The 11,939-nt window shown below is 43.0% G+C and overlaps 1 long non-coding RNA gene across 1 annotated transcript in view; it reads left to right on the top strand.

Annotated features, from left to right (window-relative positions):
* The window catches only part of LOC103170322, a 50,709-nt gene that overhangs the window by 31,862 nt on the left and 6,908 nt on the right, over nucleotides 1-11,939 (top strand). The window contains exon 2 of the long non-coding RNA XR_486093.3: nucleotides 6,223-6,341. This is a non-coding gene — a long non-coding RNA (uncharacterized LOC103170322). The remainder of the gene's footprint in view (nucleotides 1-6,222; nucleotides 6,342-11,939) is intronic.

An 11,939-nucleotide genomic window follows, 5' to 3' on the forward strand; every position in this document is an offset into this window, starting at 1 on the left:
GTTTGCATGTCATGACATCCAAACTCTCACCAAACCTCAAGGCAGTCTTCTCATTGAAAATGAAGAGGGAACTCCTCTTGGTAATCTCTTGCAAAGCCTGTTTTACATTATTTGCCAGGTTTGAAAAACTCACAGCTTCAGTTAAAACTACATTAAAAAACTCACTCACGGCAAGCTGTCACAAGCTGGAAAAAGAACTTCCTTACCTTATCTGAGGAAAAATCCAATGAAAAGTCAAGCCTCTTAAATCACCAGAAAGACAGAATATCACTTCCTACCAATACAAATGCTCAGAATGTGACTGTGGAAGCAGAAACCATATGCTTTGGGAGACTGAGTTCCCTGTCTTTCTGAAGCACTTGTGCTCTGCAGCAGGTGGAGCTGCGGCTTTCAACACTGTAACAACCTGTCTGGGCAAGTGGGGATGTGGGTGGGGACAGAGCTTTTGGCATGGTGGGGTACCACTTCAGGGGGCTGACAGAAGACTCCAGACCCCATAGTGCCAGGCCCATATGAGGGCAAGAAAAGCCACCCTTCTCTATCCACCTTTATCTTTGGTAAAGGAGAGATGTAAAGGTGGCAAGGCCCGAGGAAGGAGCCAAGCAATGGTGGCACAAAGCTGGGGAGGGGCGGGTACACGATGATGATGACAGCAATTGCCAGACTAGAAAGTGGCATCCCAGGCAGGATGGTCAGACTCCCATGTCCGGGGTGGCCGATCTCTGCTAAACCTTTTTCACTGTAATGGCTAGATGTCTGATGCCTAGGAACTCAGACAGCAAACTGAGCTTGCTTAGGAGCAAGATTGTCCTTGCAAAGATTCAGAATTTCAAGTAGCTAAACAAAGGCTCAAATTTGCAATGCAAAACAGGCAGCCCCAACACACTGTGATACAACTGCATTAGCCACAAGGACCCTATTACAATAAATGATTTCCTAAGTCTTCCAACTCTGGCACTCAGTGTCAGAAGAAAGCAATGAAATTGCTTCACAAAGTTTTTTTCTTAATTCCTCTTGCAACAAAGGAATGCATTTTTTAAGTGTTCTGCTAAAATGACTTTATAATAATGTGTGACAGTGAAGGATTATGAGTGCAGTATACCCACATCTGTTTTCCAAACAAACAAGTAGTCTAAGATCAAGATAGTCTCAATGACATTGTGTTTACAAAGGACATGAAAAACCAGACCAGCTTTCTGCCTGCTATTGAATCTTTCTCTTCCTCGATCCCACCTCAATCCCACGCCGCAGCAAGTGGAAAGGACACAGACAGTCTAGTGTGAGAAAATGAATCAGATGAGAAACAGACCTCACTCTCAGAGCTGTGAAGTCTATCTGCGATGGAAGCTTTTTATTCATTTCTTGCCTTATCCTCTGATGGTCCTGAAATAATGATATCATCTTATTCAGGATTATTAACCCTTTCTTTCAGTCCCAAAGAAATAGCTGGACTGGTTCTAATCTGAACCCAAGGGACATGGGTGGAATGTGATGGGCATCAAGATAACAGGAAGTCAAATGAGAGACAAACATCAAGTCAATGGCTTTTGGGGTTTCAGCTTCAGCCTCCTGTTAGGTAGTTCTCCTGCTCTGAATAGTCAGTGTCCTGAAGGCCCAACAAAAGAAAATCAGAGAGATCCAAATTCACCAAATGTTACTGTGTTCCCCGGGGAGGGTTGCTGCTAAGTATCAGCTTCTTTGCTTGGCTTGTGTGTCCATATTAATATTTTGGAAGGTTGCATAAGCTATGGTCTTACCTGAACTGTTACTGTACGACTGAACTGTTGTATTGTTGTGACACTAATGCTGCTATTGTAGGATTGGGATGCTACCGTAGTGTTGTATCACTACTGCAGAGTTCAATTAATCTTAATTGCTACTGTAGGATTGTGCTGCTATTGGAGAGCTGTAGTCTATTGCTGAAGGGTTTTGCTCTTGTTGAGGTTTGCACCTGTGTTGCTTTGTTACTCTTGAGTTGCTCTGCCTAGAGCTGGAGTCACGATCATTAACCGGGGGGGTGGGAACAGGTCTAGCACAGACAAGTGACCCCCACACCATCCTAAAACCTAATTTTAGTCACTTCCACCTCCACCCACTGACTCTTTATAGCAGAGACACTGACCTGACCGAAGCGAGCTTTCAGGTCCTTTCCTCCCATCGGCGAAGGTGCAGAGGACCGGTGATATGGCCCTAAGACATGGAGAGATGGGACAGCAAGGCAGAAGCATCAGGCCTGTGTGGCCCAAAGACTGCAGGTCCAGCCCTTGGGCATCTGAAAAGCAGCCACCTGGATCTGTGTTCCCTGGGGCTGATTGCCTCCATCTCCGCTCTGGATGGTCCTGCTCCCGTTGGCTGGATTCTCCTTTCAAGCTGACCGATCCAGAGCCGGAGGAGGTTTGTTCATTACAGGGACATCCACTGTCACAGAAAGCAACTGGAGAACAAGTCGTGGCTGCCATCAGCACAGACACAACCCCCACCGTTTCTCCACAGCTAGAACAGCAGCAGGACTCTGGAACAGCAGTAAGAAAAGAGTAGAGTCTATGAGGGTGCCCCAGGCATGGGGCCAAGGAGAGTGAAAACTACTGTTGCCTCCCCGCAGGAAGCGGGCCCTGCCACCTCTCACAGACTCAACTGGATCACAGCAGGAACGAGCTCATGGGAGAGAGTGACATTTCTCAAATATTCCCTTTATGTTCAGTCTACAGAGAAAACAGATTCCCGAACATGTGTGAACTAGTCCCTATTGTACATGCTCCATGACGAATGCATCAGTTTGGATATGGAGGCTGTTGTATGAGGAGCCCCAAGGAGATAATACTAATAATGACAGTATTTGTTAAGCGCTTACTATATGCCAGGCGCTGTTCTAAGCGCTGGGATAGATATAACCTAATCAGGTTGGACATGCTCCCTGTCCCACCTGGGGCTCACAGTCTTAATCCTCATTTTCCAGATGAGGCAACTGAGGCCCAGAGAAGTGAAGTGACTTGCCCGAGGTCACACAGCAGACAAGAGGCGGAGCGAGGATTAGAAACCATGATCTTCTAACTCTAAGGCCCGTGCTCTATCCACTACGCCATGCTGCTTCTCAAAGTGTGACGAGGGGAGCTCTGCTCCTGCATGGTGTTCTATGACACTCACCCCCATGCGCGTACGCACACACACACTCTTCACCCACAAAAGAGTTCCTAACCCCAGAGGTGGACATGAAGAGTTAGGCCCAACTCTGGGAAAAGGCCAGAGAGAACCAAGTCCAGCCCAACTCCAGTTCTCACAGGGCTTCAGCGGAACATCTGGCTCTTTTTTACATGCTATTCTGGGCTCGTCGCCATCTCTGATGACCCTTTGTTAACTGCCTACTGAAATTTCATGGGAACTCTTCAGCCAGCTGCCCGCCCTCCCTCCCATCATCAGCCCCGATCCCTGGCTGGCAGGAGCCAGCAGCTCCCCTTGCGGGTGTAGTGATTCCAGGCCAGTGGGCCTTTCAGTCACAAAAAGTGAATCCAGAACATAAAACAGATTTGGGATGAAGAATGCAATCCAAACAAGAGTCCGCTCCATTATGAATTAACAGCAGATGGCAGTAATCCACCCAATTATGGATGTCTTTCTTATTGAGAATGAAACTCCCCAGTGCACTGAGGAACTTACTGTTACACCCTGCCACATAGTGATGTGGACCAATAGGCCTCTTGTGATTCCCTCTCTCAAGGTTCTTTAACTAAAGGAACTGACGGCTGCACCAGTGGCTTTGCCACGCCCCAACCTTCAAACTTCAAGCTCCCACTACTTCAGCCATCTCTGTGTAGTAGATGCCCAAATCTACCTCTCCAGCCCTGACTGCTCTCCTCTCCATTTTTGCATTTCCTCCTGCCTTCAGGAAACCTCCACTTAGATATTACACCATCACTTCCAACTTAATATATCCCAAATAGAACTCCTCATCTTTCCACCCAAACCCTGTCCTCTCCCTGACATTCCTGTCACTGTGGACACCACCACTTTTTTTAGTAGCATTTTTTTATGTGCCCTCTCAGTACTGAGAAGTGGGGTATATATAAAATAATCAGTTGGACACGGTCCCTGTCCCACATAGGGTTCACAGTCTTAATCCCCATTTTACAGATGAGGTAACAGGCACAGAGAAGTTAAGTGACTTGTGCAAAGTCACACAGCAGACAAATGGCAAAGCCAGTATTAGAACCCAAGTCCTCTGATTCTCAGGCCTGAACTTTTTCCACTAGACCACACTGCTTCTCCCCTATTATCCTCTCTGTCTCACAAGCCCATAAACTTGGCATTATCCTCAACTCATTTCTCTCATTCGATCAATCGTACACATTGAGTGGTTACTGTGTGCAGAGCACTGTAATAAGCTCTTGGGAGAGTACAATATAACAGAGTTTGTAGAAACGTTCCCTCTTTTGACTCACACCTTCAATCTGTCATGAAATCCGGTCAGTTCTACCTTCATAACACCTCTAGAATCCACGCTTTCCTCTCCATCCAAACTGCTACCATGCTGATCTAAGCACTTATATCCCACCTTGATTACTTCATCAGACTCCTCAATAACCTTCCTGACCCTGGTCTCTCCCCTCTCAGTCCATACTTGATAATGATAATGCTGGTATTTGTAAGTGCTTACTAGGTGCCAAGCACTGTTCTAACTTCACTCTGCTCCTCATATTTTTCTAAAAGGCAATTCAAGTCTTCCCCCTCCTCAAAACCTTCCAATAGCTGCCCATCCACCTCCATCACAAACAGAAACTCTTTACCATCAACCTTAAGGCACTCATTCAGCTCTTCCCCTCCTACCTTACCTCTATTTTCTGTACTTTGAACTCACCTATTCTGTGTCCAGTGCTTTGCCCACATCTTCCTGCTGGTCTGGAACTCCCATCCCTTACATATTTGACAGGCCACCACTCTCCCCACCTTCGAAGACCTCTTAAAATTACCTCTCCTCCAAGAGGCCTTCACTGACTTAAGCCCTCCTTTCCCCTTTACACCCTCCCCCTTACATTGCCTGTGCCCTTGAGCTATACCCCATAAGAACTTAATCTTCCCCACCACCTCCAGCCTTACAGGATTTATGTACATATCCTTATACTTTGCCATTTTCTCCAATTTATTTGGAATGCCTGTCTACACCATCTAGAATATCCTCTAGACTGTAAGCTCCTTGTGGGCAAGAACATGACAACCAACTCTACCGAACTTTCCTAAGCAAAGTGCTCTGCATACAGGATCCACTCAGTAAATACCACTGATTGAGTGGTTTATGCCTCATGATTGGTCAAATAGCAGCCTGACCCACAGCGGCTGACTGGGAATGCTGGGGACTTTGTGCTCCTCCCTTACCTTATTTTTAGCCCACCTGGAGTTTAAGGTCTGCCTTGAGGCTTCCCAAAAGGGAAGGGAGGGGCAGGATGCCTCCGTTTCCTTATGTATAAAATGGAGATTAAATTTTTGTTCTACTTCCCCTTAGAGTGTGAGCCCTGTGTGGGAGAGGGACTATGTTCAAACAGAATTAGCCGTACTTAAACCAGCATTTAGCACAGTGCTTGAACCATAGTATGCCCATAACAAATATTAGTACAGAAAATTCCAAAATTCCAAATTATTCTGTCAATATGGTGGATCTGCTCTTAGGAAATCATTTGCAGGGAAGCAGTGAGGCCTAGTGGAAAGAACATAGGCCTGGGAGTCAGAAGACCTGGGTTCTAATCCTGATTCCACCACTTGTCAGCTTTGTGACCTTGGGCAAGTTACTTCACTACTCTGTACCTCACTTCCCTCATCTGTCAAATGGGAATTAAATCCTCCTCCCTCCAATTTAGACTGCAAGCCCCAAGTGAGACAAAGACTGTGCCCTACTAATTATCTCGAATCTACTCCAGTGCTTAGTACAGTGCTTGGCACAAAGTGAGTACTTAAATACCACTTAAAAAAAAAACAACACCTACGGCTCATCCTGCAAATCTGTGTTAAGTCTGATGCTTAGCTCTGCACTGGGTGAACTGTGGTCGGGAGCCAAAATCCTTTGCAAAACCACAACTTACCCCATTGCAGAACTGGGTCTGAGTCTGTGGTTCCTTAGATTTACACTTCAGAAGCAGAAATTGCAGTAGACTTTACTGGAAATGCTAGTTCAAATGAGTTTTAGGTTAGAACTGAGAAAGGATTCACTGAAATTTGGTTTTATTTCCATTGCAGGGAATAAACATTTCCTGAGGGATCATGACATGCCGAGGTTCTCCAGACTGAAAAGCTCCTTGTCCTGTCGGTAGTTTACCATCTGGATAAAGTCAGATGAACCAAACACAGCCAAGAAGGTAAAGATTTTTACAACAAACTCCTGCTGAAATGTGTAGTCACATCAGGTATAAGTAGGCCCAAACCTCCCATGTTTAAATTTCTTGGAGGGTGCTGTGAACCAGGCCCTGAGGTGCTGAAAGAGGTGAGCCTAGCAGATGGAGAACAAAATGATTCCAGGTGCGGGGACACAAGCTAATCAAGTTGGACAGAGTCCATGTCCCACATGGGGCTCACAGTCTTAATCTTCATTTTACAGATGAGGCAACTGAGGTATGGAAAAGTTAAGTGACTTGCCCAAGATCACACAGCAGACAAGTGGCAGAACCAAAATTAGAACCCAGGTCCTTCTGATTCTCAGGCCCATGTGCTATCTGCTAGCCCAAACTGCTTCTCTGAATTTGGCACGGCTCTTGGCTGGCAGACAATCCTTGCTATTGACCTGAGTTAAAACTCTACTTTCTCTCTAGTTCCTGTCAGCACAATATTATCATTACCCTGGACTGTTCTCAAGGGAAATATTTCTGTCCTTCTTCATCATCAGTTAGAGCCTATGAGTACGCCTACCAAGTCTGAAAAAGGAGGAAGCCATTCAGTCTTTTGGAAATACTGAAAAATACATCACGATCTCATTTAGATGCAATGTTATCTCTTCTAACAGACTGCAACCTACCTAGACCTAGAACTTAACCAAGAGTACAGGGCTTTGAGATAATGATCCCCCCACACCACTGACTTACACTTGTTTAAGTTCTCTGTCAACCAAATACTGCATAAGTTTCAAGCATCTTGATTTTTCACCATATGGGTTTAGCACTTACTATGTGCCAGGCACTGTACAAAGCGCTGGGGTACATACAAGATAATGAAGTTGGATACATGAGGTTTACAGTCTTAATCAACATAGATGACAAGCTTATAGTGGGCAGGGAATGTGTCTACCAACTCTGTTGCATTGTGCTCTCCCAAGCACTTAGTACAGTGCTCTACACACAGTAAGTGCTCAAAAAATTCCATTTATTGACTGATACAGAAATTCACCAAACCACTAAAACATAGCCAATAATAATAACTCGGCTATAAAACCATTGGGTGGGGACATTGGGACAGTAAGTACACAGACAGCTGTCTTATATAACGCTTCACTGCTTTAATAAGGAAAGTCTTTTTGTAGAAATCAAACAAGTTTCACATTTGCTGGTAAATCCAACTTTCTTGAAAATAAGGCTAGGTTATTTAAAGACTGGAATGGAAAGATAAATACATCATTACATTTTCAAAGGAACCATAAAGGTTTCCCCATAAACCTAAAAAAAAAATTCCTCATGATTATTTAGAATAGCTTCCTGGTTGCTTCTTCCCTTCATCATATCGGAATATTAAAATGTTTCCATTTCAGAAAAGAAAGGAAGCATTTGTTTTGGAAAACACATATATGAAGAACATTCATATAGGTGTTTTGAAATAATGCAATTTTTAAGTTTTTCTATTATAATGACAGCATTAAGGGTTTACTATGTGGCAAACACTGTGCTAAGTGCTAGGGTAAATACAAGATATCAGATTGTCTTTGTTGCCCATCTTCAAAATTTTCTCTCTAAATGAGTGAAATATGGCCAACCCATGAATGTACTCAAGAAATCAGGTCCATTTTAAAACCAAATTTGCACCAGATATTTGCAACACAAAATTACTTGCTGTCAGCAGAATCCAAATAAAAGTCACTAATTATGTCAAAATGAATGCCAGGACTATTTCTACTCTAACCTACAATATAGTGGAGCTGAAGGAATTTACTGTATGTGATCTATCAAAAGCAGAAATGTCTTGGATGTGCCTAAAGGACTTCTTGAATGATTACTCTCAGATATCATCCCAATTTAGCCTGCATTTAAAAAAAATCACCACTCCACAGAACTTCTGAAAAGGATCAGAGTAGAATGAGTGTCAGAATCCAACCCTGGGCAGCTACTTCCTTGAGATTGCAAAACGTGGATTGTTTTTAAAATTTTTGCACACTGAGATCTGAGGTAAGAGACTTTGGGGAACCACTATGTTTACAATCAGTGCATGCCTGTGAAAGGAAATTTTACTGGAATTTGAGTGAGTCTATCAAAGAAATATGCAAAAATATTTATTAGTTTTCAAAGTACTCCTAGTTATTAAAAAGGACAGTAGACCATTCACTAATATATTTGGCTAGCATTTTCATGTTTTTTCTCCTCACAAATTTTCTTCAGGCTTAACAAACCTAAATCAATATAATATTGAACTAGTAACCACAAGTTTTTGTTTTAAGAATGTAAATTCAAGAAAACTGCCTTTTTATGTCAATAAAGAGATGCTTGGTTTCCACATTTGCCAAACTATAAAGTCAGACCCACAAATCAGCAAGGGCTCACAGTCTGCAGGCAAATAAAAACTCTTCAAAAAGTTAAAAAGATTATTCAGTTGACTAATTCTGCCAACAAGATGCATTGCTGCTGTGCTCTGGCTAGATCTCAATAAACTGAATGGGGTCCCATCAAAATTGAGGGGTTGTTTGGTAAGGAGAAATAATAAATAAAGCCATGTATCTCTGCCTGGCCCACATCACCCCATAAGGGAACCTGTAAGGAAATTGTGGTCTGACTTGACTTTCCCAGGCTACAAGGTTTTGGGAAAATTGAGGATGAGGGTGGAAAGCGGCGGAAATCTCCCACTTTTCTAAAACCCCTAATAGAGCTGGCTGGTCTAATAGAGCTGGCTGGTCTAATGCCAAGGTCCTTCAAGGGGAAGACTTTCATAAAAGTTTGGGGAAGTAGAGAACAGCAAAGTACCAACATTTTTTGTTTTATGGTCTTTTTAAAAATGGTATTTGTTAAGCACTTACTATGTGCCAGGCACTGTACTAGGCACTGGGGTAGATATAAGATAATCACATTGGACACAGTCTATGTCCCACATGGGGCTCTCAGTATTAATCCTTATCTTACAGAATAGGTAACTGAGGCACGGAGAAGATAAGTGATTTGCTCAAGTGCCCAGAGTAGACAAGTGGTGGAACCAGCATTAGAATCTAGGTCCTGTTGACTGTTTCTCACCATCTAGCTCCCCCATCCTACATGGGGTTTAATCATATTGTCCACCTCGAAAGTACTGGGATGAAAATAATTTGGGCCAATTATTCTTTAGAGCTTTAAAATTTCTCTGGAACTTTCTTCCCGATTGCCTTACAGCTGCTTACAGTCAGGGAATAGTTTCAAAAAAGCAATCCCAACACATTAAAAAAAAAAAATTAAACTATCAATTGAAAGATGGTGGTAAATTAATGAACATTGGAAAAGTGTCAAAAGAGGAATGAACCTTACTTCAGTCACAGATAATCTTTCCACAATAAAACATGCAAAAAGGTTGGATGTTTCTTTTTTTTCCCATTTAGATATAAAACGGAGGAAGAAGTTGAAGAAATGTAATTTGCTGTCAAGGTAGACATAGCCAATGGTTCATAATAAAACCTTCCGCCTTCTTGAACAACTCAGAGCCCTCCCCCAGCAGGCTGAAAATTAATCAGAGGCAGCAGCTCTCAGTATTCCCCTCTGCTCCTTCATTCAGGTTCCTGAATCTTGCCTGGAAGACCCCAGTATGGATGCTTAAGAATTGGCAGTGGAGTAAAGGAAATTTAAAGAGTAAAAGCTTCTCTACTTCCAGCTGCAATCCTCCTGCCTCCAAGAAGCTTATTGCTTGCTCTCACCTCTGGGCAAGACCCAGTTGGAGTCTGTGGCAACCCAGATTGACCCACATTATCATTGGACCAATGGTTTATTTCCACTTTCCCTTAGTTAACTCAGCCCGTACCCTCCAATTCCCTGGGTGTTTGTACACACCCTATGTGAGGTAGCAGGACCACCACCAGTCTGGCAGAAGGACAAACTCCCCCACCAGAATTGCTGGCACATTCTTGGAGCCCCCAAAATCATTTAAAACAACCTGGCAGATGCCTGGCCCCTCTGCCTGAAATGGGAAAAAATGGTCCACCCCCACATGGGGTGAAGTCAAATTCTCCTGGGGGCTGAGCTTCCCGTTGGCTTTGATGTGTGTGTCTTGTCAGCTCTTCTGAGACCAAGCCAGAAGAGATCTTCATGGGACAAATCTCTTTCTCCCTACTTTACTATTTCAAGGGTTAAAAAGAAGAGTGGGTTTATTAGGTCATTATATTAATTTGGGGGTTATCTTAGACTAGACCCTACTTCATCACCTTTTTCCTCAAGCCAGCCCAATGTCTCTGACTTCGGTTAATCAAATCCTCAACCTGGCCCTGAGTGTCTTAAGCCTCAGTGACTTTAAACAATACCTTTCAAATCTTGACTTCCATATTTTCTGTTGTGATCTTTTCCAATTTGTGGTACTAATTAAATCCTGATTTTGCCTTGTCTTGCTTGGGAATCTGATTCAACCATGGCCCCTTCCTAGAAATTGAATCCTGGGTGGACTCTTAATTCCACACCGCCCTTCTGTAGCACTATACATAGGATGACTGGTTTCGATCTCCAGTTGTCATCATTCAGCAAAGCGAACCCATTTTCATTCATTCATTCAATCGTACTTATTGAGCGTTTACCGCGTGCCAAGCACTGTACTAAGAGCTTGGAAACTACAATTCAGCCACAGATAGAGACAATCCCTTCCCAACAACGGGTTTCCAATCTTCCACGGGTAAAGTACTAGTATTGTCGGATATCTTCACCTTTAGACAGTTTCAGCGTAACAACCCATGGATCCTGTAGGGTCCTTACTAAAATTCTCCAACTCATCTTTCCTACCACAGAGACTTGTCCTTTTTCTCCTCCCTCCACACAAGCCAACTACAGAAACCAGTTAGCCAGAACAGGCAGCTATTTGGGTGAATAATCTTAGAAGTTTGGTTTTGGGCAGCGAGGACATTAGGACCTGCAAATTAAATTATTACACTTTTAAAAGCTCTACTTCCTTGCCATTCTCCTATTTACCATTACCTTTATTGCCCCTCCCCTTATTTTCCTGTGTGCAGAGCACTGTACTAAGTGCTTGGGAGAGTACAATATAACAGATCGTAGACCCATCCTCTGCCCACAGCGAGCTTACAGACTGAAAAACAAAATACATCCTTTATGAATTGTGGGTACCCAAGTACTTCTCAAACTCAGTAGGTATGAGATACGCACAAGGATAGTTATCACCGATATCTATAGACTTTGGAATCTCCCCAGTATTCTTATTGGTCTTTCAGATTTTAATCTTTTCTCCTCAGTAGCTTCTTTGACAGTTAAGAACAGACTCCCTAACACTAGAGTATTTAAAGTTTTGAGTGGCTTTAAACAAAAAAAAAAATTCTTCCCATTAAACGTTTTTAAAACTATCAATAACACATATCGTTAAAATATTCCTACACATAGATCTCTTGGGAAATGCTATTTAGAAGATAAAATTTTTGTTAGGAATGCCATCTTGTGGTTGGGAGCACTCTATTACATTGACATGATATTCTGTGGCAAATAAGAAAAATGAGAGTGATTTTTTGGGAAAGGTTTATTTCTTAATATGCTATTAACTGGAAAAGTTGTGACCATTATTCCTTTTTGAAACAGGAAAAAACACCT

Source organism: Ornithorhynchus anatinus, chromosome 13, assembly GCF_004115215.2.
Source record: "Ornithorhynchus anatinus isolate Pmale09 chromosome 13, mOrnAna1.pri.v4, whole genome shotgun sequence".
NCBI classification, from domain to species: Eukaryota; Metazoa; Chordata; class Mammalia; order Monotremata; family Ornithorhynchidae; genus Ornithorhynchus; species Ornithorhynchus anatinus.